We start from the raw sequence: 24042 nt of genomic DNA, 5'->3' as shown, positions 1-24042 counted from the left end.
TACTAGATTGAGTTACAAATTTGCCCCTTTCTACTAACATTAGACATACATAGTTTATGTTGATTTTAGTTGTGCCATTCAAGAATTCGTGGAGTTTAGTAACACCTAAACCAATATTTTCCAAATGTAAAAGTTCAGATATTTTCATTCTCTTATCATAAAATGAAGCTGTTTTCAATTCTCATTCCTATTTCTGGAAGTCTTTATTAATGTTTTCATGAAATATTTCCATCTCAGACTATAGTTAAAAATTATTTCCCAGATTGAGATGCTTTTAAAATAAAGGAATAAGAATAAATGATATATTCTCCTTTGGCTCATCTTGTTTTTTTTTTTAATTTATTTTTAATTGAAGGATAATTGCTTTACAACGTTGTGTTGAGTTGCTCAGCCGTGTCTGACTCAATCATTTGCAACCCCATGGACCGCAGCACACTAGGTTTCCCTGTTCATCACCAACTCCTGGAGCTTGCTCAAACTCATGTCCATCGAGTCAGTGATGCCACCCAACTATCTCATCCTCTGTCATCCCTTTCTTTATTTCTGTCATACATCAATGTGAATTGGCCATAGGCATATATATTTCCCCTTCCTCTTGAAACTCTCCCCCACTTCTCACCATATCCCACTGCTCTAGGTTGTCACAGAGCACCAGCTTTGTGCTCCCTGCATCGTACAGCAAACTCCCACTAGCTGGTTCATGTTGTTTTAATGATATATAACAGTTTGTATTTTTACTGGTCTCAGCTCATTCCAGGAGAAAGATAACACAGAAACATCTGTAGCTGAGTTTCCTCAATAGTGCCTCCTGACTCACTCTTTAAAAAAAAACTGAATAGAACAGCTTTATTGAGATATAATTTACATATATCTATAATTAACCCACTTAAAGTGTACAATTCTATAGCTTTTACTATATTCACAGAGTTATGTAAATACTAGCATCATTTTCACCACCACTACAAAAATAAATCTTGGCAACCTTTAGAAGTCTTTTCCCATTTTCTCCCAAAGCCCCTTTCCCTAAGTTCTAGACATCCATTAATCTATTTCTATCTCTATTTCACTAGTGTGGAAAGTTCATCTAAATGGAAGAATGCATTTTATGGCTCTCTCTGACTGGCTTCTTTCATTAACATAATACTTTCAAGGTTCATTCCTGTTTTAGTCTGTAGCAGTACTTTAGATTTGTTATTGCTAAATAATATTCTATCATGTGAATACATCATATTTCATTTATTCATTCTTGGGTTTTATATTGTTTCCACAATTCAGATATTACCAATAATGCTTCTATACACATTCCTGTACAAAATTTTCATGGACATATATCTTAATTTATTTACTGTAATGTCTCTAAGACTAAAATTGCTTCATTATGCATTAACTTCATGTCAAACTTTGGAAAAATTGTCAGACTGTTTTCTAAAGTGGCTGTATCATTTCATATTCCACAGCAGAGTACCAGGGTTCCAATTACTTCACATTTCTTCCCAGGACATTTCATTGTCTCTCTTTTTGATAATATCCATCCTAGTGAGTATGAAGTGTTACCTCATTGGAGTGTTAATTTGCATTTCCCTGATGGCCAATAATTTTGAGCATATCCTCATGTGCTTTTTGGCCATTTGTGTATCTTTTTTGGAGAAATGTTTATTTAAATACTTTCCCCATTTTTAAATTGGACTATTTATCTTTTTTCACTAAATTTAGTATTTATTAAATCTAGATGAAAATCCCTTATTAGATAAATCATTTTTTTTTCATTTTTTTGATGGTATTGTTTGAAACACAGAAGTTTGTCATTTTAAAAAGTCCCATTTGTATACTTTTTCATTTGTCACTTTTGGTTTTGGTGTCATAATAAGAGTGTTTTGATTAATTCAAGGCCATGAAGGTGTACTTCTATAATTCTTCTAAGATTTTGTAAATATTTTAAGTTTATTTTTGTGTGTGTTGTGAGGAATAAGTCCAATTTCATCCTTTTATGTGTTGATATCCAGTTGTCCAGCACAACTTGTTGGAAGGACTCACTTTCCTCTTTCCTATTTACTTTATCAGATCTTTCTCATAGTTTATCTGTGACTATAAATAAGAATTTTAATCATTCATATTTTATTCTAGGTTTTTAAACTCCAGTCATATAGTTATCCTAATAACTCTTTTATAATTAAAATACATATTAATTAAATTTAAGTACTTCTTTAAGAGTCACATATCAATGATTTTTAACCAAAAATAATAATTGTACAGGTGGTTTATCCACATTATATCATTTATGGTAACAAAAAACACTTTTAGGTGTATGTTGTCTTTATCATTGTGTCAACGAGTAAAATACCAGCTTTTATAAGATAACACTATATTTGTACTTAATGCTTCTAATTAAGACACAGTTTTCCCCTCAGTCACTCTCACCCATCAGGAAGCTTCCATAAGCCTCTTATCCCTCTCCATCAGAGGGCAGACAGACTGAGAACCACAGTCACAGAAAACTAACCAATCTGATCACATGGACCACAGCCTTGTCTAACTCAATGAAACTAGGAGCCATGTCGTGTATGGCCACCCAAGACATACGGTTCATGGTGGAGAGTTCTGACAAAACGTGGTCCACTGGAGAAGGGAATGGCAAACCACTTCAGTATTCTTGCCTTGAGAACCCCATGAACAGTATGAAAGGATAAGATAGGACACTGAAAGATGAACTCCCCAGGTCAGTAGGTGCCCAATATGCTACTGGAGATCAGTGGGGAAATAAGTCCAGAAAGAGTGAAGAGACCGAGCCAAAGCAAAAACAGCACCCAGTTGTGGATGTTACTGGTAGTGGAAGTAAAGTCCAATGCTGTAAAGGGCTATATTGCATAGAAACCTGGAATGTTAGGCCCATGAATCAAGGCTAATTGGAAGTGGTCAAACAGGAGCTGGCAAGAGTGAAGGCTGACATTTTAGGAATCAGCGAACTAAAATGGACTGGAATGGGTGAATTTAACTCAGATGACCAATATATCTACTACTGTGGGCAAGAAACCCTTAGAAGAAATGGAGTAGCCATCATAGTCAGCAAATGAGTATGAAATGCAGTACTTGGATGCAGTCTCAAAAATGACAGAATGATCTCTGTTTGTTTTCAAGGCAAACCATTCAATATCACAGTAATCCAAGTCTATGCCCCAATCAGTAATGCTGAAGAAGCTGAAGTTGAATGGTTCTATGAAGACCTACAAGACCTTCTAGAACTAACACCAAAAAATATGTCCTTTTCATTGTAGGGAACTGGAATGTGAAAGTAGGAAGTCAAGAAATACCTGGGGTAACAGGCAAATTTGGCCTTGGAGTACAGAAAGAAGCAGGGCAAAGGCTAATCGATTCTTCCAAGAGAACACACTGGTATAACAAACACCCTCTTCCAACAGCACAAGAGAAGACTCTACACATGGACATCACCAGATGGTCAACACCGACATCAGATTGATTATATTCTTTGCAGCCAAAGATGGAGAAGCTCTATACAGTCAGCAAAAACAAGACCAGGAGCTGACTGTGGCTCAGATCATGAACTCCTTATTGCCAAATTCAGACCTAAATTGAAGAAAGTAGGGAAAACGACTAGACTATTCAGGTATGACCCAAATCAAATCCCTTACCATTATACAGTGGAAGTGAGAAATAGGTTCAAGGGGTTAGATGTGATAGACAGAATTCCTGAAGAACTATGGATGGAGGTTCATGACATTGTACAGGAGGCAGTGATCAAGATCATCTCCAAAACAAAGAAATGCAAGAAAACAAAATGGTTGTCTGAGGAGGCCTTACAAATAGCTGTGAAAAGACGAAAAGCAAAAGGCAAAGGAGAAAAGGAAAGATATACCCATTTGAATGCAGATTTCCAAAGAATAGCAAGAAGAGATGAGAAAGCCTTTCTTAGTGATCAGGGCAAAGAGAGGAAAAGAATAGAATGGGAAAGACTAGAAATCTCTTCAAGAAAATTAGAGATACCAAGGAAATATTTCATGTAAAGATGGGCAAAATAAAGGACAGAAACGGTATGGACCTAACAGAAGCAGAAGATATTAAGAAGAGGTGGAAAGAATACATAGAAGAACTACACAAAAAAGATCTTCATGACCCAGATAATCACAATGGTGTAATCAGTCACCTAGAGCCAGAAATCCTAGAATGCGAGGTCAAGTGGGCCTTAGGAAGCAGCACTGTGAGCAAAACTAGTGGAGGTGATGGAATTCCAGTTGAGCTATTTCAAATCCTGAAAGATGATGCTGTTAAAGTGGTGTACTCAATATGCCAGCAAATTTGGAAAACTTAGCCGTGGCCACAGGACTGGAAAAGGTCATTTTTCATTCCAATCCTGAAGAAATGCTCAAAGAATGTTCAAATTCCTGCACAGTTGCACTCCTCACATGCTAGTAAAGTAATGCTCAAAATTCTCCAAGCCAAGCTTCAGCAGTCTGTGAACCATGACCCTCCAGATGTTCAAGCTGGATTTAGAAAACGCAGAGGAACCGGAGATCTAATTGCCAACATCTGCTGGATCATGGAAAAAGCAAGAGAGTTCCAGAAAAACATCCACTTCTGCTTTATTGACTATGCCAAAACTTTTGACTGTGTAGATCATAACAAACTGTGGAGAATTCTTCAAGAGATGGAATACCAGACCATCTGACCTGCCTCTTGAGAAATCTGTATGCAGGTCAGGAAGCAACAGTTATAACTGGACATGGAACAACAGACTGGTTCCAAATAGGAAAAGGAGTATGTCAAGGCTATATATTGTCACCATGCTTATTTAACTTATATTTAGAGTACATCATGCTGGGCTGGATGAAGCACAAGCTGAAATCAAGATTTCTGGGAGAAATATCAATAACCTCAGATACGAAGATAACAGCACCCTTATGGCAGAAAGCGAAGAAGAACTAAAGAGCCTCTTGATGAAAATGAGAGGAGAATGAAAAAGATAGCTTAAATCTCAGAATTCTGAAAACTAAGATCATGGCATCTGGTCCCATCGCTTCATGGCAAATAGAATGGAAACAATGGAATCAGTGACAGACTTTATTTTGGGGGGCTCCAAAATCACTGCAGATGGTGACTGCAGCCATGAAATTGAAAGACGCTTACTCCTTGGAAGAAAGGTTATGACTAACTAGACAGCATATTAAAAAGCAGAGACATTACTTTACCAGCAGTGCTCCATCTAGTCAAAATTGTGGTTTTTCCCTTAGTCATGTATGGATATGAGAGTTGGACTATAAAGAAAGCTGAGCACTGAAGAGCTGTTGCTTTTGAACTGTGGTGTTGGAGAAGACTCTTGAGAGTCCCTTGGACTGCAAGGAATTCAACCAGTCCATCCTAAAGGAAATCGGTCCTTAATATTCATTGAAAGGACTGATACTGAAGCTGAAACTCCAATACTTTGGCCCCCTGATGCGAAGATATGACTCATTTGAAAAGACCCTCATGCTGGGAAAGATTGAAGGCAGAAGGAAAAGGGCCCGACAGAGGATGAGATGGTTGGATGGTATCACTGACTCAATGGCCATGAGTTGAGTAAACCCTGGAATTTGGTGATGGACAGGGAGGCCTGCTGTGCTGCAGTCCATGGCATCACAAAGAATTGGATGTGACTGAGTGACTGAACTGAACTGAATGCTACTAATATACAGTATAGGTGGTATTTACTAGAATCCATTGATTCCCTTTTGGTTCTAAACAAGACAAGAAAAGCAAATATGTTAATCATGTATTCCCTATTTGTCCTATTACCCGTTATTTTCTCTCATCTTTTACCTCAAGACTTTTGTGTTTCATTTGTCATTTATAATTGCCTTAGGCAGCTTGAGATATATAGAATAAACCATGTGGGCTTATAAACATTTGAGTTTGCTTCGTTTTCTGGGTGGAGTTAATCTTCCTTCCAAGGAACGTATCTTCTCTGACTTTTAATTTATAACATGGAGTACTTTGATAGTGATTAGATTTTCCCACTGAACAAATAACAGGTATCATCACTGATATTGCTTCAGGGCAAGTAGTAGATGTAAATTTATGACATTAATGTGAGGCAAAGCAAAGCACAAATATACATGAATTCCGCAAGCCTGGCTATAGATATTAATTACTCAATGTTTTCAGATAACTAATATAGGAAAAACTATTATTTACTATTATTTACTCTATTGCTAATGTAACCATTGCTAATGGTTACAATTAGATTTTTCAATAGATGAGTGAAGGAAAGAGATGTTGTTATTTTGTGTGAGTCTGTGTTAGCATTGTGAATTTTTAAGCAGAAAAATACATTACTATCATTCTCTGAAGAGAAAGAAATGCTTCCCAGAAGAGTAAAAGTATGTTATTCCATCATCCACATTGATTAAACAAGGATCCACTAATATCTAGGAAGTAATGTTTAGAAAGCTCAAAGATCTCTTTAAAGGATTTTAGGCACAATAGGGACCAAATTCAGGGTAAAAGTAATGATAATGTTAAATTTCTTGGAAAAAAATATGCTCTATATACTCAGTAATTTTGATTTCAGTCAAATAGTTTTAATATTAGAAGCAAATGATTGAGTTTTTAATACTGATTTTCTATATAAATTTGGAATTTATCTATAAGAAGTTGCTGTGCATGATAGACTTTATCCTAACATGTAACTGCTTTAAGGGTCCATGTGCTGCTACATTGCTTCAGTCACATGCAACTCTTTGCAGCCCCGTGGACTGTAGCCTGCCAGGTTTCTGTTCATGTGATTCCCTAGGGGAGAATGCTGGACTGGCTTGCCGTTTCCTTCTCCCAGGATCTTCCAGACCCAGGGACAGAACCCACATCTCTTATGTCTCTTGCATTGGCAGGCGGGTTCTTTACCACTGCTGCTGCTGCTGCTAAGTTGCTTCAGTCGTGTCTGACTCTGTGCGACCCCATAGACGGCAGCCCACCAGGCTCCCCCATCCCTGGGATTCTCCAGGCAAGAACACTGGAGTGGGTTGCCATTTCCTTCTCCAATGCATGAAAGGGAAAAGTGAAAGTGAAGTCACTCAGTCGTGTCTGACTCTTCACGACCCCATGGACTGCAGCCTACCAGGCTCCTCCATCCATGGGATTTTCCAGGCAAGAGTACTGGAGTGGGGTGCCATTGCCTTCTCCGTCTTTACCACTAGCGCCACTTAAATGGTACATGCTTAGTCTTAACTTTTCAACCATTAGTAATAAATTAACAGCGACAAAACACTATTCTTTTCAATATGTGTAGTTACTTTGGTAGCAGTCTATGTATTCTTAAAGCTTCCCCTCAATTCATATGTTTGAATTTGGTGAGAACAAAAAACAACTGTGACCATGAATTTTATCACCCTGTATGCTTTGGGTGAAAACATGGTGCTATGGCTGCCATCAACGGGAATCTTGAGGCAGAGGACAGGATATGTAGTAAAAGGTTAAGCGTTGTGATAGATGATGAGAGAGGGCATCTCAAATATCTTCAGCTAGCGGAGGCATTGTATTCACAAAGAGAATTTCTATTACATTTCTGTGCTTTACCTGTTCTGTAAGATTTAGCTCAAGTTCCCCCTTTTCCTGGAAAACTGTCTTGAGTCCTTCTATCTGGGATACTTGTTCTTCCTCTTCTCTTATAGCACCTTGAGTTTATAATGATCTTAGCATTTAACCTACTACAATTCCCCATTTCCTTGTTTTGTCTGTTTGACTAAACTGTAAACTTCCTAAGGGACAGGACTGTGTTGGATCGATTTTAAATCTCCAAAGCCTAGAATGGTGTCTAGCCTCTATGAGACATTTAAAAGTATTTTTGAGTGAGTAAACAAATGGATGAACCAAATCTCTAAAACCTTCTACATTTTTAATTAAAAAAGTCAATTAGAAGTTATTTTCAAAACCAATAATATGGTTTCTTTTTTTTCCCAAACTTTAAACTTTTTATTTTGTAATATATTTGTATCAATTCTCCCACAACCCCCCTCCTATCCAAGCTGTCCCATAGCATTGAATAGAGTTCCATATATTATAAGAGTGATTAAGTCAACTTGGAAGCCAAAATGTTTTTAGGTAATAGACATACAATTTTGGAGGAAGAGATATATGAAGAAAGGCTTGTTCCTGATACATTGATAGGAATTTTAGATCTGTGATCTGACACAATATATGTTTAAGATATTACTTTACTAATGAAAAGAACTGCGATGTTGGGAGAAGACTCTTGAGAGTCCCTTGGACTTCAAGGAGATCAAACCAGTCGATCCTAAAGGAAATCAATCTTGAATATTCATTGGAAGGACTGATTGCTAAGGCTGAAAGTCCAATAGTTTGGCCACCTGATGCAAAGAACCGAATCATTGGAAAAGATCCTGATGCTGGGAAAGGTTGAAGGCAGGTGGAGAAGGGGATGACAGAGGATGAGATGGTTGGATGGCATCACCAACTTGATGGACATGAGTTTGAACAAATTCCGGGAGTTGGTGAGGGACAGGGAAGCCTGGTGTGCTGCAGCCTATGGTGTTGCAAAGAGTCGACATGACTGAGTGACTGAATTGAATGAAAAGAAACTTCCCCGTGTATCTAATAAGTGTTAAATTCCTGGGAACAAGTGGAGGTAGACTTCAGCCAAGATTTGTTTTTCAGATGTTCAGCTCTGACTGTGAAGTGAGACATGCCTTAGGGCAACTGAAATTCAGGGAAAAGAAAAGGCTGTTTGCTGGATTTTATACCACATTAGTTGTCACTCAGCTGTTGTTACCTTTCACTTATGACTTAAATGCCTTTAATTAATCTCCACTTCACCACATGAGCATAAAGGGTAAAACCATTTTTAGTGCACACAATTTCCTGATTAGTCTCCAGAGACTTAGTTGGGTGCTTTCTCAAGTTGTGAGGCCTAAAAAGCCTTCCAGATTATGTGTTCCTGGGGCATTTTGCCTACATCTTCTGAATTGAAATGAAAGATCATGGTGTTGCAGAAACCAGTACTTGAGAAACCAAGCACCACACTTGGAGAGTTGGAGAACTCCGGTTTATTACGCGGGGCAGGCCCAGAGGAGTTAAACTCCAAGCTCTGAGCTGCAAACAAAGGGTTACAGAGTTTTTATACATGGACAGGCGTGATTAAGTGGGTTTGCAGGGGCTTGGCGATTGCAAAGAGCAGGAAAGGGTGAGTGAGATAAACTCCAGTTCCTAGCATTGTGAGTCCCCACTTTCTGAGACTGCATGACCTATGTGATCCAGACTTTGCAAGGAACAAGCTGAGTTACAGAGGCAGAAGGAGCAGGAGATTATGTAAAATTGTAACTTTTCCTCTTCATTCTCCCCTCTTGATGCTTCTATCACTCATTGTAGAAAGCATCATCTCATGTTTTGGAAGGATATTCAGAGCTCCCCATCGTTTAGGGGGCTACATTGAGCTATTACCATTCATAAGTTTATGGATTCAATTTGAGAGGTTATGAACTGGGTAATAGTATTGAGAATACAAGGGCCAATCAAGAGCACTGCAAAGAACATTAAGAGAGGACTGGTTAAAGGGAGAAGCCACCATTCCCAGATCCAGATATTGTTCCAATTACCCCAGGAATTTTCTAGTTCCTCTCTCCTTTTTATGATTTGTTCCTTTAAGCTGTTGGGCCATGTCCCTGACTATTCCTGTTTGGTTTACATAAAAGCAACATTCTTCATTCAAGAAGAGACAGAGTCCTCCCTTTTCAGTAGGTCTAGCCCTTTCCTATTCTGTAAAATCACTTCAACCAGGGAATCTAGTTGGTCCTGTAAGGCCACTAAAGATTTGACTACCCTCTCAATGTCGTCTGTGAAGTCCTTGGATAGTGTATGACAGAAGGTGGTTGATGAAGCAATTCCTCCTATTCTCATACCTATCCCAGGCATAATTCCCAATCAAATAGTAGGGGTATAATTTGGATGGCTCTTTTTGACCACGTATGTGCTGCCAGAGGTACGGTGAGAGTCTGGTTGTTAGGGACAATATTCACTTGGGGAGTGAGGAAAGCTAAGGTGCAGATACCCATCCAGTTGACTGGTAGACACAAGTAAGCATCTGTCCCACAAACAAAGAAAAGGCCTTGATGGGGGCGGCACCACATTGTGTTTGTGGGAGGATAAGTGGACCACTCACCTTTTAAAGTTTAAATATATTCATCCCTGGTTAAATTGCCTATAAGTTCTTCCATCATTTGTAAAGCATTTTGGAGCCTTTTGAGTTAACTCAATTGTCCTTAAGACTGGCTCTTGTGAGGGTGATCTATAGGAGTTCCCATGGCTGTTGCATTATTCAATGATACTGGTGTAGCTAAGTACCATGGAGCTCCTAAGGATAAGCAAAGCCAGCAATCGCTGGCCAGCTGGGGGTTGGTGTCATCAAGAAGGTGATGAGTTGCACTGAGAACCTGGTACAGGTGAGGGTTTAAGGGGGAGTTAACTCTATAACCTGGGTCATGCTGCCAACAGGCAGAGCCTGATATTTTAGGGTAGAGTTGGTCCATGATTTTGTCTGTCTACATTGTTGTCACTGTCTAGTAGGTTTTTCCACTTATTTGGCAGAGAGACACCCGTTTTGGGTTGTAACATCTGTGTGGCATTAGGGGGTAGACAGGGCACAGGGGCATGATGGCAGTGCCATGGGGTCGGGATACCACCTGGGATTTGGATCCTCTGGTGGGAGAAAGGTAGCAGCAGCGGGAGGCATAGCTTGAAAACATCTTTGGCACCCAGGCCCCTGGATATACATCGCATGGTTATGAAGGCAGTAGCCGATCGGCCTATAGGACTGGCTATCTATACATTGTTCTAGCTGATGGTTAAGTAAGTGATTTTCCAAGAGTTGGCTGTAATGTTGACAGGTGCATGATGGATAAGGAACGTCACCATCTGTAACAGCAAGGGACACCAAAAGCCTGTAAAGCAGCCTGCACATAACAGATAACTGAACACTAGCAAAAGGTTTTCTCCCCATCTTTGGGCTGTCATGGCTATAGCAACTGAGCCTATCATGAAGGGGGTTCAGCTATACTGTGAGCAATTTAGTTAATAGGGAGAATCTATCATAAGAGACATCTAATAAGAAAGAGGCTTCCCACTACTGTGAGATAACAGACAGCTAACTGCAGCTTCTGACCCAAATCCCAGTCCTGGGGTGTGACTGAAGCTAGTACTATAGCGAAGAGCACAGCAATAATACCAATCAGGGCTGACAGTAAAAATCCATTGATATTTTGACAGCCAGATCCTCAGGCTTCTGCTGTGCATTGACCAGCCATTTGCTGGAGTGTGGCTGGAGGAAGGCTGAAGAATCATCATGCTTCTGCTGTGCATTGACTAGTCAGCTTCTGGAGTGACTAGAGCAGGGCTCAGCATCCTTCATGGGTGAGGGCCACTGTTTTTGGAACCAGACCTTAGGGGGTTTTCGGGGTCCTGAACTGTTTTCCAAGTGTCTTCATCACAGAAAGCTGCTGCCTTCTTGACTCTGGTGTGGTGGATCCAAGGGATGACACCTATAACTTTAACAGCAGTAGGGTTTGCCAGGATGACCATGTGAGGGCCTCTCCAAACTGGCTGAAGTGGTTCCTTTTTTCAGTCTTTTACCCATACCTCATCTCCTGGCTGATAGGGACGAACTCAATTGCCCAAAGGAATGAGTGTCCTTTCTAAGGTTTCTTGGGCAATACGGTGAAAGACTTTTCCCAGGGCCTGGAGGTGTCAAGACATCTCCAGGTCAGCTAGTTATTGGGGGTTTCCCTTAAGTTTTTTCCTATCACTGGAGGTGTTCTCCCGTATAAGATCTCAAAGGCAGAATAGCCTGAGGACCTCAGGTGTATCTAACTCGGAATAAGGCTAGGGGTAACATGTCGACCCAAGATAACTGGATCTACTGACAGAGTTTAGCTAATGAAGTCTTGAGGGTCCGATTCATGCGTTCAGTTTTCTCTGAGCTCTGTGACGTGGAAGCAGTGTGAAGCTTTCATTTGATTCCCAGTGTCCTGAATAAAGCTTGGATTATCTCAGACACAAAAGCTGGCCCACTGTCAGACCCTATGGAGAGAGGAAGCCCATATCTTGGGCAGCCCATGTCTCTTAGTAGGGCCTTGGTCACTTCTTGTGCCCATTCAGTGTGCATGGGGTAGGCTGCAGTCCATCCCGAGTAGGTGCAGACTACCACAAGTAAATACTTATAGCCCTTATAGGGCTTGACTTCAGTAAAGTACACTTCTAGATCTTCAAAGGGCAGTGTCCCAACTGTCTGCACCCCTGGGTTGGTCTTGGCCCCTGGCTGGCATTGTTTTGTGCACAAGTCACACATCTAGCACTGATCTGGGCACACAGGGTTGGGAGCTTAGGAATGAAACAGTAGCAGCTCAGTAAGCTATCCAGTTCACTTTTTCCTAAATGAGCTGTTTCATGATGTTGTTTTAGCAGCTGAACTGCTATATTGCTGGGGACAAAGAGTCTTTGGTCTGGGAGCTTCCACCAGCCCTCCTTTTCTTTTATTCCTCCCTCATTTAGAGCCCATTGATCTTCTTCCTTGGTATATTTCGGGGATGGAGGCAATTCTGGTGCCAAGACAACCTTAAAGATTGACTCAAGGCCCACTGTGGGGCTCGGTTGGGTCACCGCCTCCTTGGCTGCCTGGTCAGCCAACTGATTTCCTTTGCTGATTGGATCAGTTCCTCGCTAATGGCCTTTACAATGGATGACTGCCACTTGGGAAGGCTTCCAGACTGCTTCTAACAGCGAAAGTATTTATTTTTTGTTTTTAATCTCCTTTCCCCTTCTGTCAATAGTCCCCTTTCTTTATAAATGGCTCCATGAACCATTAGCAAAGTAGCAAAGGCATAACTTGAACCAGTATGGATGTTGAGTCATTTCCCTTTGTCATGCCTTAGCACCTGGGTGAGTGCCCATAGCTCAGCCCCTTATGCTGACCACCTTTGTGGCAAGGTCTCAGCCTTCGCTATCTTGTCAGTTGTTGTTATGGCAGAGCCTGCTTTGCGCTGCCCATCATGGATAAAACTGCTTCTGTAGGTGAACAGTTCTAGTTCTGGGTTCTGGAGGGGAATGTCCATCAGGTCTGGCCTGCTCAAGTAAATTTCATCTATGACCTCCTCACAGTTATGATTGGGGGTTCCTGCTTCTGTAGGTAAAACGGTGGTGGAGTTCAGCATCCGCACAGTCTCAAGTTGCACCTGTGGGTTTTCGCAAGGCAGTCCTTGATAGTGAATCATCCTGGAGTTGGTCAGCCACTTATGCCCCTGGCTGTTCATCAGGGCAGTAGTAGCTTGGGGAACTTTTACATTTTGTCCTACAGTAAGCTTATCTGCTTCTCTGACCAAAACCACAGTGGCAGCTAATGCCCAGAGGCATGGTGGCCATCCTGTGGCCACTGGATCCGGTCGTTTGGACAGGTATGTGACCGGGCACTGCCATGGCCCAACTGTTAGTGTGAGGACCCCCAGTGCAGTGCAGTTTCTCTCATGTACAAAGAGGTTAAAGTCCCATGTCACATCTGGCAGCCCTAATGCTGGAGCGCTGGTCGAGAGTCTCTTTATCTCCTTGAAGGCCTTTTCCCGTTAAGGTCCCCACTCCAGGGGGTCCTTACCAGACCCTGCTGTGGCTTTAAACAAAGTCTTGGCATTTTCACAGAAACCCGGTATCCAGATCCAGCAGCATCCGGCAGCCCCGAGGAACTCACAGACTTCTTTCTTGGTGTTTGGCCAAGGTATTGAACAGATGGCTTGCTTCCTCTCATGTCCGAGTGCCCGATGCCCTTTTGAGATGACAAAACCAAGGTACTTGACCTCCTGTCTGCAGATCTGAGCCTTTTTCCATGACACCTTGTACCCTATGGTGGAGAGTAGAGCCAACAGGGCTATGGTACCTCTCCAGCAGTCCCATTGGGTGGGACTGGCTAGCAACAGGTCATCCATGTACTGGAGTAGGGTGCAGTTGAAAGTTTCTCCAGGAAAGGCAGCAAGGTGTGCAGACAGGGCTTCACCAAACCGGGTGGATGAGTTTTTGAAGCCTTGTGGCAGTTGGGTCCAAGTCAGCTGTGTCTTTCTTCCAGTGTGTGGGTCTTTGCATTCAAAGGCAAATAAGGGCTGGCTGGCTGGTGACAGCTGGAGGCAGAAGAATGCGTTCTTGAGATCGAGGCAGGTGAACCAGCTTGCCTGAGTGGGTAAGAGACTCAGGAGAGTGTAGGGATTTGGGATCACTGGACGGATGGTGATCACTGCACTGTTGATGGCATGGAAGTCCTGGATGGGATGGTAGTCATTCCCTCCAGACTTTTTGACTGGTGAGAGCAGAGTGTTCCAGGGAGACTGACATTCGATTAGCATCTCGGCATCTCATAGGCACTGGATGTGGTCCCAAATTCCCAGGTGTACCCCTCATGGTACTGGATATGGTTTCTGTCTAACAGGAGTAGCTTCTGGCCTCAGGTTCACTACAATGGGGGCATGTTTTTTGGCCAAACCTGAGGGCCCCTTCTCTGCTCAGACATCAGGGAATTCTTTTAGATGTCTGGAGGGATTTATTTATTCCCTCCATGAGGAATAGAGATGCCATTCATCTTCCCTGGGCATGGTCATGGCCATCATCAGAGCTGATTGGCTTCCCAAGGTGAGGCTCACAGGTTTTCTGGGGGCAAAGGTGATTTGTGCCCCCAGCTTTGCCAGTAAGTCTCTACCCAGCAAGGGAATGGGGCATTCCAGTAAGTAGAGAAATTCATGAGTCACCAGATGGCCCCCTAGCTGACACGAACAGGCCTTGCAAAATGAGTGGGCTGCCATGTCCCCTGTAGCCCCAACAATAGTTGCTGTTCAGCCTGTGAGGGGAGTCACAGGTGTGGTTACCATGGAGTGTTCAGCTGTGGTATCCACCATAGAAGTCATTGATTGGCCCCCTGCTTTTATCGTGACTGTGGGCTCCCGGAGGCCCAGGATCAGGGAGCCCGGTCTTCCCTGGTCTGATTCTGCTCCTGCCAGGCTGATAAGGTTTTGGACGGCCAGCTCACACTGGTATCTTTCTTTATTGGGTCGACTGAACTTCTTCTACCCTTTAGCTGTCCTTCTGCGACGGGGGCACTCATTCCTCCAGTGTCCAGTCTCTCTGCAATAGGCACACAGGTCATGGTGTAGTGGTGGTCTCTTAGTTTCCCCTTTCCATGAGGGAACAGTCTGTTTCACTTGATCTGAGCTCCTCAATGGAGAGGAGGGCTGCTTTCTGTTTCATTTTTTTTTTAATGTTTCTTGTTGGGCTTCATGGTCTTGGTTCACAAAGACTTTATTTGCTACCTCCAGGAGCTGTGTGGCATTCTTTCCAGTGAAGCCTTCCAGCTTTTGGAGGTTTCATTGGATGTCTTCACAGGATTGAGCCACAAAGGCAGCGTTAATCATTCACTGATTCTCGAGTGTCTCAGGGTTGAATGTGGTATATGTCCAGGCCACTTCACATAGTCTTTCATAGAAATTGGTGGGAGTCTCATCCAGTTTTTGGATTATCATTGTGATTTTGGACATATTGGTGGAGTTTTTGGCTCCCACTCATAGTCCATGTAGAAGGGCATTACGGTGGTGACCCAGGGTTTCTTATCCTTCTCTGGTATTGAAACCCCAATTAGGTCTCGTCTCTGGCATTGCTTCTTGTGCCTTCTGTGTGGGCTTGTCCTTGGAGCCATTTTTGGGCTTCTGTCAAGATGTGTCACCTTTTTTCAGTGGTGAAGAGAGACAGAAGGAGCTGGTGACAGTCGTCCCATGTAGGCTGATTGGTGTGGAAAATGCACTCTAGGAGGTCAACTGTGCTATGCTATTCTATGCTAAGTCACTTCAGTCGTGTCCAACTCTGTGCGACCCCATAGATGGCAGCCCACCAGGCTTCCCCGTCCCTGGGACTCTCCAGGCAAGAACACTGGAGTGGCTTGCCATTTCCTTCTCCAGTACATGAAAGTGAAAAGTGAAAGTGAAGTCACTCAGTCATGTCCGACCCTCAGCGACCCCATGGACTGCAGCCTTCCAGGCTCTTCTATCCATGGGATTTTCCAGGCAAGAGTACTGGAGTGGGGTGCCAGCCTGTGGTTTATCAGAGTACGCTGGGTTATGGTGTTCCAGTTTAGCAGATCAGTAGTGCTCAAGGGCTGGTAATAGAGGATGGAGTGACCAAGCTGGACTCAGCCGTCCTCATTCACTTGTTGAAGACCTTGAGGTTTTGCAGTGACATCTCACAGGCTGCGGCCAGCTGGTTAGATTGTTTGGCTGAGTGGAGCCACTTCCCTACTGGCTCAGGGCTGGAGTCTTGACTATGAGTTGGTGCGGGGAACATGAAGGGAGGTGGACTGTCTGGCAATGTGTCTAGCACTGGCTGTGCTGGGGCTTGTGAGGACAGGGGAATGTATGGCAGGGGCAGCAGGGGTCTTCCACTAGATCTTCCTGGAATATAGATTTTTTTCTCTTCTTCTTTCTCTTTTCTGAGTGGTTGGGCCACAAATAACCTACTCTGTCCCTGTCCGTTCATGCAAAATCTTTCCCATGGGGGTAGAGTCTGTGCTATCAGAATCCAGGAGTCTATGTGTGGAAACTGATCTGGATGCCCTGAAGTCCCAGTGATTACCTGGCGAATTGTTTGGACAGTGGGCAGGTCGAGTGTGCCCTCTGGCAGCCATCCAACATCAAAGGATGGTCAGTTGAGCTCACATAAGTTATGAAGCTTCCTAGGGGTCATCTTGACTCCATAATCTCCTTAAAAAGTCCTTTTTAAAGTTCTTTATCAGGCAATCTAAAACTGTTGGCTTAGAGGAACTTCCACCCATGTTGACAAATGTAATCTACCTGGCAGGGTTTTGAGGAAAACCTAATTTCTTAGATGTCAGCTCAAGGAGTCAGTCTACAGAAGAATAACCAGTAACCAATAATTTCTCCCTCCCTGTGTATCCTGCCCTGAGTCAATGGCATAAAGACAGACAAGCATGGGTGCCCCCTCAAAAGAGGAGACCATCCAGTTGCCTGCTTGGCCACATCCCTGGGGGAGGGGTGGAATTTAGGTGCCTCTTAGCACTGGCAGATCAGTATGAACCCCTGATCCGGATCTGTTTCATAGAGAGGGACTGGGTCCCCCAAAGGCAGGCACTGCCTTGAGCCATATGAGGTCACCATGGAACTGCAGTTAGGGCCCACTTGGACTCCATAGCCATGAAGGCTGTGAAGCCATACAGTCGAGCCTGAAGCACTAGTGAATCAGGCTGCACACTCGTTCACATTTATTTTTTGTCTGCCTGGCCACTCTTCCAAGGGAGATTTAAGATGCCTCTTAGCATTGGCAGGTTGGTATAAACCCCCAACCCAGACCAACCCAGATTAAATCCCCCAGATACTGGCACTACCTTTCAGCCTTATGGAGTTGTCATGGAGCTGCAGGTTTTGGACCCTCTCAGGCTCTATAGTCTGAGGATTGTGGAGCTCACTTTCACTTCCATCAATCAACAATCATGCATACAGAATCACTCAGAGGTTATCACAATACCTCTCTTTTCCCAGGTCCCCAGTCCTATCTGATGTTCGCTTCCTGGGAGCCCAAAGGAGGTGATGAGTTTCCTCTTCTACCTGTTGGGATAGGATCTGACTGGGGACTGGCTCCAGGGCCTTACCTGATCCTATGGCCATTTCTGGTGAGTTGGTCCATCCCTCCAATGAGTCCGGTTAGGGCTCAGCCATCCAGAGTCAGAATGCCAGTCTGAAAGAGAACCTGGAATACTGGCAGGTGGCATGCCTCCTCATTCATCTTGGGGTTCCTCTGCTCCGACCCAGTTGAACCGGCTCAAGGGGCCGGCATGGTTGGAATCTCTCTGGGGCCTCCAGAAATGTTGCAGAAACCAGTACTCGAAAAACCAAGCACCACACTTGGAGAGTTGGAGAACTCAGTTTATTATGCTGGTGGGCCCAGAAGAGTTAACACTCCAAGCTCTGAACCACAAACAAAGGGTTACAGAGTTTTTATACACTGACAGGCATGATTAAGTGGGTTTGCAGAGGTTGGGTGATTGAAAGAGCAGGACAAGGGTGAGTGAGATAAACTCCAGTTATTAGTATTGTGAGTCCCCACTTTCTGAGACTACATGACCTACATGATCCAGACTTTGCAAGGAACAAGCTGAGTTACAGAGGCAGAAGGAGAAGGAGGTTATGTAAAATTTTAACTTTTCCTCTTCAATGGAAATTAAAAGAGTCTTTTTTTTTCCCTGAATTTTCCTAGAATTCCTGAAAATTCCTGAATTTTCCTAGAATGGATGTTAGAAGAATCATAGCAGAGAAACTAAATTTTAAAACTTTATTTTCTAGGAATGCAAGTGTTATATAGACATTCTTCAAATATATAAAATTGGCCAGTGAACACATGAAAAGATGGTCTACCTCATTAATTATTAGAGAAATCCAAGTCAGATTCACAATGAGGTACCATTTCATACCCACTAAAATTTAGGGTATATATTTAAAAACACACATACAACAAAAGAACAGCAACAATAACAACGAAAACAGCAAAAGAAAAACAACAAATCCTGGTGGAAATGTGGAGGAATTAGAATCCTTATATATAGCTGTTGGGAAGGGTTCAGCCTACATGTAAAAGAGATCGGTGATTCCTCAAAAAGTTCAATGTAGGATTACCACGTGACCCTACAATTCCACTCCTAGGTATATACCAAAAAGAATTTTGTTAACAGGCATTCAAACAGGAACATATAGGTGGAAACAGCCCAAATGTCAATCAACAGATGAATGGATGAATGAATTATGGTGTATATATATATATATTTATATATATAATAGAAGTTATTCTGATATAAAAGTAGATGAAGCACTGATGTATGCTACAATATAGAAAACCTCTGAGATGAAAGAACTTGACACAGAAGATCCTATATTGTATGACTCCATTTATGTAAAATATCCAGGAAAGATGAGTCCATAGAGACAGAATACAGATTTGTGGTTGCCTGAGGAAGAGGGCAATGGGGACAAACTTGCCTGAAGGATAATGGATTTTGCTTGGGAATGATGAGATGTTTTGAAACTAGATAAAGGTAGTAGTTGAACAACATTAAAAAGGTACTAAATGACTGAATTACTTTAAAGGGATTAATTTTGTCTTGTGTGACTTTCACTACCATATTATTTAAAAAATATAAATGTGACAAACATTTATATATAAATGCAAATGAACTTAAAGAGAGGGATGTTGGCAGAGTTTGGATTCGAGATCTTAAACTTATTTATAAGCCTAAGTTGGTTTATTTTTTCAACCAGTTACTGAGTCTTAGGAACTGTGATTGTAGGATTTGAAAATGGGCTAAACCACTCTAAATATAAAGAACAATGCCAAAGGCATTTAATTTGAATTATAATAACAATAAAAGTAATAAACATCTGGAGAATACATCATCAAGAGTCCAATTCCATTAACAACGAGCAAAACAAAAAGTTTGTTTCTGTTTCCTATACATCTCCTCAAAACTGCTTTGGAAAGGGCTTCTACTTCTAAATTTTCTCTTAATAAACAACTGCTGAATTGCTAAAGTCAAAATGATGTTTCTCTATAAAAGAAATCATTTTCTTGCTACTTTTTTCTAAATTTACTTTTTATACAAGCCCAGAAACAACATATTTTATCCTAATCTGCCAGCTTCCTCTCTATTATAAGGCTATCATGATAATAACCCTCAAGGAATGATTTAACTTCATAATTATAAGGACTCAAAGAATGATTAGAACAATATTTTCCTTCTCTCTCATTTCCTCCTGTTAATTCTCTAGCTGCAATCCGCTCCGCTCTTCCTTTAATGTTCACTGTTGGGCCAATAATGCCCCCTGGTAGAAGCAGGATGAGGAGTTTATTCACTCCTGAGTGATGAACGTCTCCACACAGCAGTGGGATTCACAGGCATATTGAATTGATTGCTGGCTTGCTTTCCCCATTTGCTTTTAAAATTTGTGTTTTAAAGACCTGTAGTAACAAATATTAACTTTGACTTTTTGGAAAATATCAAGTTATTTTTAGAGATGTCTTATAGACCAATAATGACTGAACGAACATATTTTATGTTTAGATATCTTGAATTTATGTAATTGGGAATAACTGCACATTCTAGTTTTAGGCCATGTAAACTCCTTGACATTTTATCACTGGGACTGAATTGGAAATAACAGATTGTGCAGTTGTGTCAGTTGTCTTTTCTTTATTACAAGTGCTACTTAATTTTAGACAAATGTTTTCTTATAGCTTGGCTAATAAAATAAGGCACAAATAAGAATACAATTAATGAAATGTAAGTACATTATTAAGATGGACTCAAAGCAAGCTAAAGAAAAATGAGACTTTAAAGGGATTATAACAGAAGACAAAACATAAACTATTAAATGCTTTTGGAAAAGCTAGCTATCTATTTGTATCAAAAAATAATGTGATACCTCTGGATAATACCATATTAGAAGTTAAAGATGTTTAAATAAATGTGGTAAAAGTGTCCACACACTAGATTTGAAAAGAAAATTGTTTAATAATTAGTGACAAGATAGTCTTCCTATTTCTACTTAAGTAGAATAAGTCAATAAGTATCTGGAAAAAATGTTCCATCTCATTGAAAATCAGTTAAAGGCAAAATAATTCACATCTGTGAATACCATTTATTGCATATCATGTTAAAAAAAAAAGGACTGATGATATCTAGTAATGAATATGAATGGTAATATATATTTTCATACATTTCTGAAAGAAATATAAACTAAACTTTTTTAAGGTCTATTTATGAATAACTATTTAAATATTAAATGCACATACCTTGGACTAGAAACCCTTGTAGAAATATTCAAACTACAGAAATATTTGTGTATGTGCTCAGCTCCTTCTGTTTAAGAATATCCAGAGGAATATTTTAAGAGGAATTTTTAAAAGCAACATATACAAGCATCTCTAGGAAATGTTTGTATAATTATTAGTACATCTGTAGTATAGAATACTCTGCCCCCTTTAAAAAAGAATGAGGTAGACTTGTGATAACGTGAAAATATATTCATGATTTTTTGCTCTATGAGGAAATTTTTAATTTGTAAAAATAATCTGTATTATGTATGATCTCACTTTTATTAAAAAAATCCATACTGCTACTGTATAAATGTGTGTACAACTGCATAGGAAAAAGACGAAGATGGTTATTCAAATATTATCTCTGAGAAACAGAAAAGAATGATTGGGGACTGGTGAAACAGGACATTTGAGCTTTACCTAATAGATCTATGTATTGTTTGACAATTTTATAAGTGAATGATATTTTTAATTAGTTTAAATTGATGCTTTTGAACTGTGGTGTTGGAGAAGACTCTTGAGAGTCTCTTGGACTGCAAGGAGGTCCAACCAGTCCATTCTGAAGGAGATCAGCCCTGGGATTTCTTTGGAAGGAATGATGCTAAAGCTGAAACTCCAGTACTTTGGCCACCTCATGTGAAGAGTTGACTCACTGGAAAAGACTCTGATGCTGGGAGGGATTGGGGGCAGGAGGAGAAGGGGATGACAGAGGATGAGATGGCTGGATGGCATCACTGACTCGATGGACGTGAGTCTGGATGAACTCTGGGAGTTGGTGATGGACAGGGAGGCCTGGCGTGCTGCGATTCATGGGGTCACAAAGAGTCGGACAGGACTGAGCGACTGAACTGAACTGAAAGAGTGGAGAAAAACAATAGAGACACTTGTTTTACCTTTTGCATGATTTTTAAATTGAGATTTCTTATAAATTAGTTGTTTAAGAAAAACTCTCCAAAGTACTGGTTGGTCTAATATCTAAAGCAATTAAAATGAATTCATTATTTAAAATAACCTTTTGATGACATTACAGGTTGAAATAAGATGAGTATATTCTAACAGGGCTTTAGGCATTTTCTCTGCATGTGTATTTCTATGAAACAGCCAAAAAGTGTGAGGTGTCTAAATCAGAATGTCCATGAGGGAATATGGACCCTCACATCCTCTGAAGTGTTAGAGAAGTTACAAAACCAAACAGAAATTATTCACCTTGTGAAAAAGTAATCTTCAAGTGTTACAGATTTCCTTGGATCTGGAATATAACTTCGTGGCCTTTTCACCTTTCCTGAACTTGTAACTTACAACTTGCACGCCTTTCTTTCTGACTACACAAACTACTCCCTAATGTAGTTTAATATTATTTGCTTTAAATACTATTTAATAATAAAGCCAATAATATATTTGCTTTAAATATGTTATTATATACATAGTATTAAATATATAGTATATATATACTATATAATATTAAAATATTAAATACTCTTTAATAATAAAGCAAATAATACTATTTGCTTTAAATATTAAAGCAAATATTAATATTAAGTATTAAAGCAAAGCTTTGATATTTGTACTTGATTTTCATATATGTATTTATGGTACTATGTATACTATTATAAAGGAATTATTTGCTTAGTCACCCTCTGTACATTTTCTAGCATATTATATAGCACATACTCAAAGTAACTTTTACAAACATAGTTATATACAGAATTAGAGAATACACTTTCCTAACATTATATGAAGAGCAACTTTAAATCCTTTTTATAGTTTACAATTACTGTTTTTAGATGTGTTTTTAAAGACATATGTTTAATGTATACCTTTTATTTTCTTTATGATTAGTTAGTTGATCACTATTTTATAAAAATAATCTCAATTATTGTGAATGTCATAGTAGTAATATAATAATCATGGAAACTTATTGGCTACACAGTATGTGACTTGCCAGGATATAAATATACTTGGACATTCTCTATTAGAGAATAGAAATCTCTAAGGGATTCTCAATTAAAGGGGCCACTTGGATAATGTACTTTTGCTTGCTGGTTTATTCACAGGTTTATATCTCCATGAATTTGAGAAAATTAAGAATAAAAGATTCATTGATTACAGAAAATCATCCCAAGAAGATGCTCCCTTTTGACCAGTACAAAAGAGAGGTAGGAATGATACTTTTCAAAAGTTATTTACTTGGGCATGTTGTCATGGAGTTATGTTTTAAGGATGCAAAAGTTTGTTGAAACATGGAAATTATAGTGAGAGATATCCTCTTTATTCTTCTCACTTTGCACTCTTTTTGTTTTCTTCTATCCCTTAGAATTCTTTCCTCTTATTCAAGAAATGTAGTTGTTTATTCTAATTTAGTTTCTGCTGCTAAGAAATTTCCATGGGTCTAACATATATGTATATTTTTGCACATAAGAGTTATACAATAGTCTGTTTTTGGCAGAATTGCTGCTGCTGCTGCTGCTAAGTTGCTTTAGTCGTGTCCAACTCTGTGCAACCCCATAGATGGCAGCCCACCAGGCTACCCTGGTATTCAATATCCCATTAATCTCTATGAAACCTTGTGGGAAAATGTGAATGGAATAACATTGCAGATAACATTCTAGATCAGTCAACTGTAGAAGCTGTTCTTTAGCATATTGCATTTAGCTTATAGTAGTCGTACTCTTGTCCTTATCAGCTTGCTTTCTGGTTTTCAGGGTGCTATTGTAAGTTTGTCCCTGACCTGTTCCAGGTGTCTTCTTGAACTACTAAAATATTAGTGAGTTGAACTTGGTGTAAAGTAATTTACTGGGAACGCATGTTGCCATCATTTGGGATTAAATATCCACTGTTGCCAATTTATGGAACACTTAAATGATGCAGTTGTGATCTGCTTTTCTGAACTAAGGAGTAAGTGAAAGTGGTTATAGAGTCATTTTGTAAATAAGAGACAGGAGATTGGCAAGGTGTATATTCTGACCTACATTCAGTTTCTTTCAGTGAACTTGTAGCCATGGTGCAGGCATATTAACATGAAACTTGTCAATTTCGCTTTCTTACCAAATATCCCTCACAAGTTCATTTTTATGGTTAATATCTCTACTAATGGGCTTCCCTGGTAGTTCAGATGGTAAAGAATCTGCCTATGGTGCGTGAGAGCCAGGT

The 24042-nt window shown here is 40.5% G+C and overlaps 1 long non-coding RNA gene across 1 annotated transcript in view; it reads left to right on the top strand.

The window, feature by feature from the left end:
• Nucleotides 1–24042, top strand: part of LOC139184896 (uncharacterized) — a 269225-nt gene that overhangs the window by 207703 nt on the left and 37480 nt on the right. Inside the window, exon 2 of the long non-coding RNA XR_011568411.1 lies at nt 22947–23048. This is a non-coding gene — a long non-coding RNA (uncharacterized lncRNA). The remainder of the gene's footprint in view (nt 1–22946; nt 23049–24042) is intronic.

Source organism: Bos indicus, chromosome 9 (genome assembly GCF_029378745.1).
Source record: "Bos indicus isolate NIAB-ARS_2022 breed Sahiwal x Tharparkar chromosome 9, NIAB-ARS_B.indTharparkar_mat_pri_1.0, whole genome shotgun sequence".
NCBI classification, from domain to species: domain Eukaryota; kingdom Metazoa; phylum Chordata; class Mammalia; order Artiodactyla; family Bovidae; genus Bos; species Bos indicus.
The sequence above is the reverse complement of the archived record's forward strand: the minus strand, read 5'-3'. Positions and strand labels throughout refer to the sequence as shown.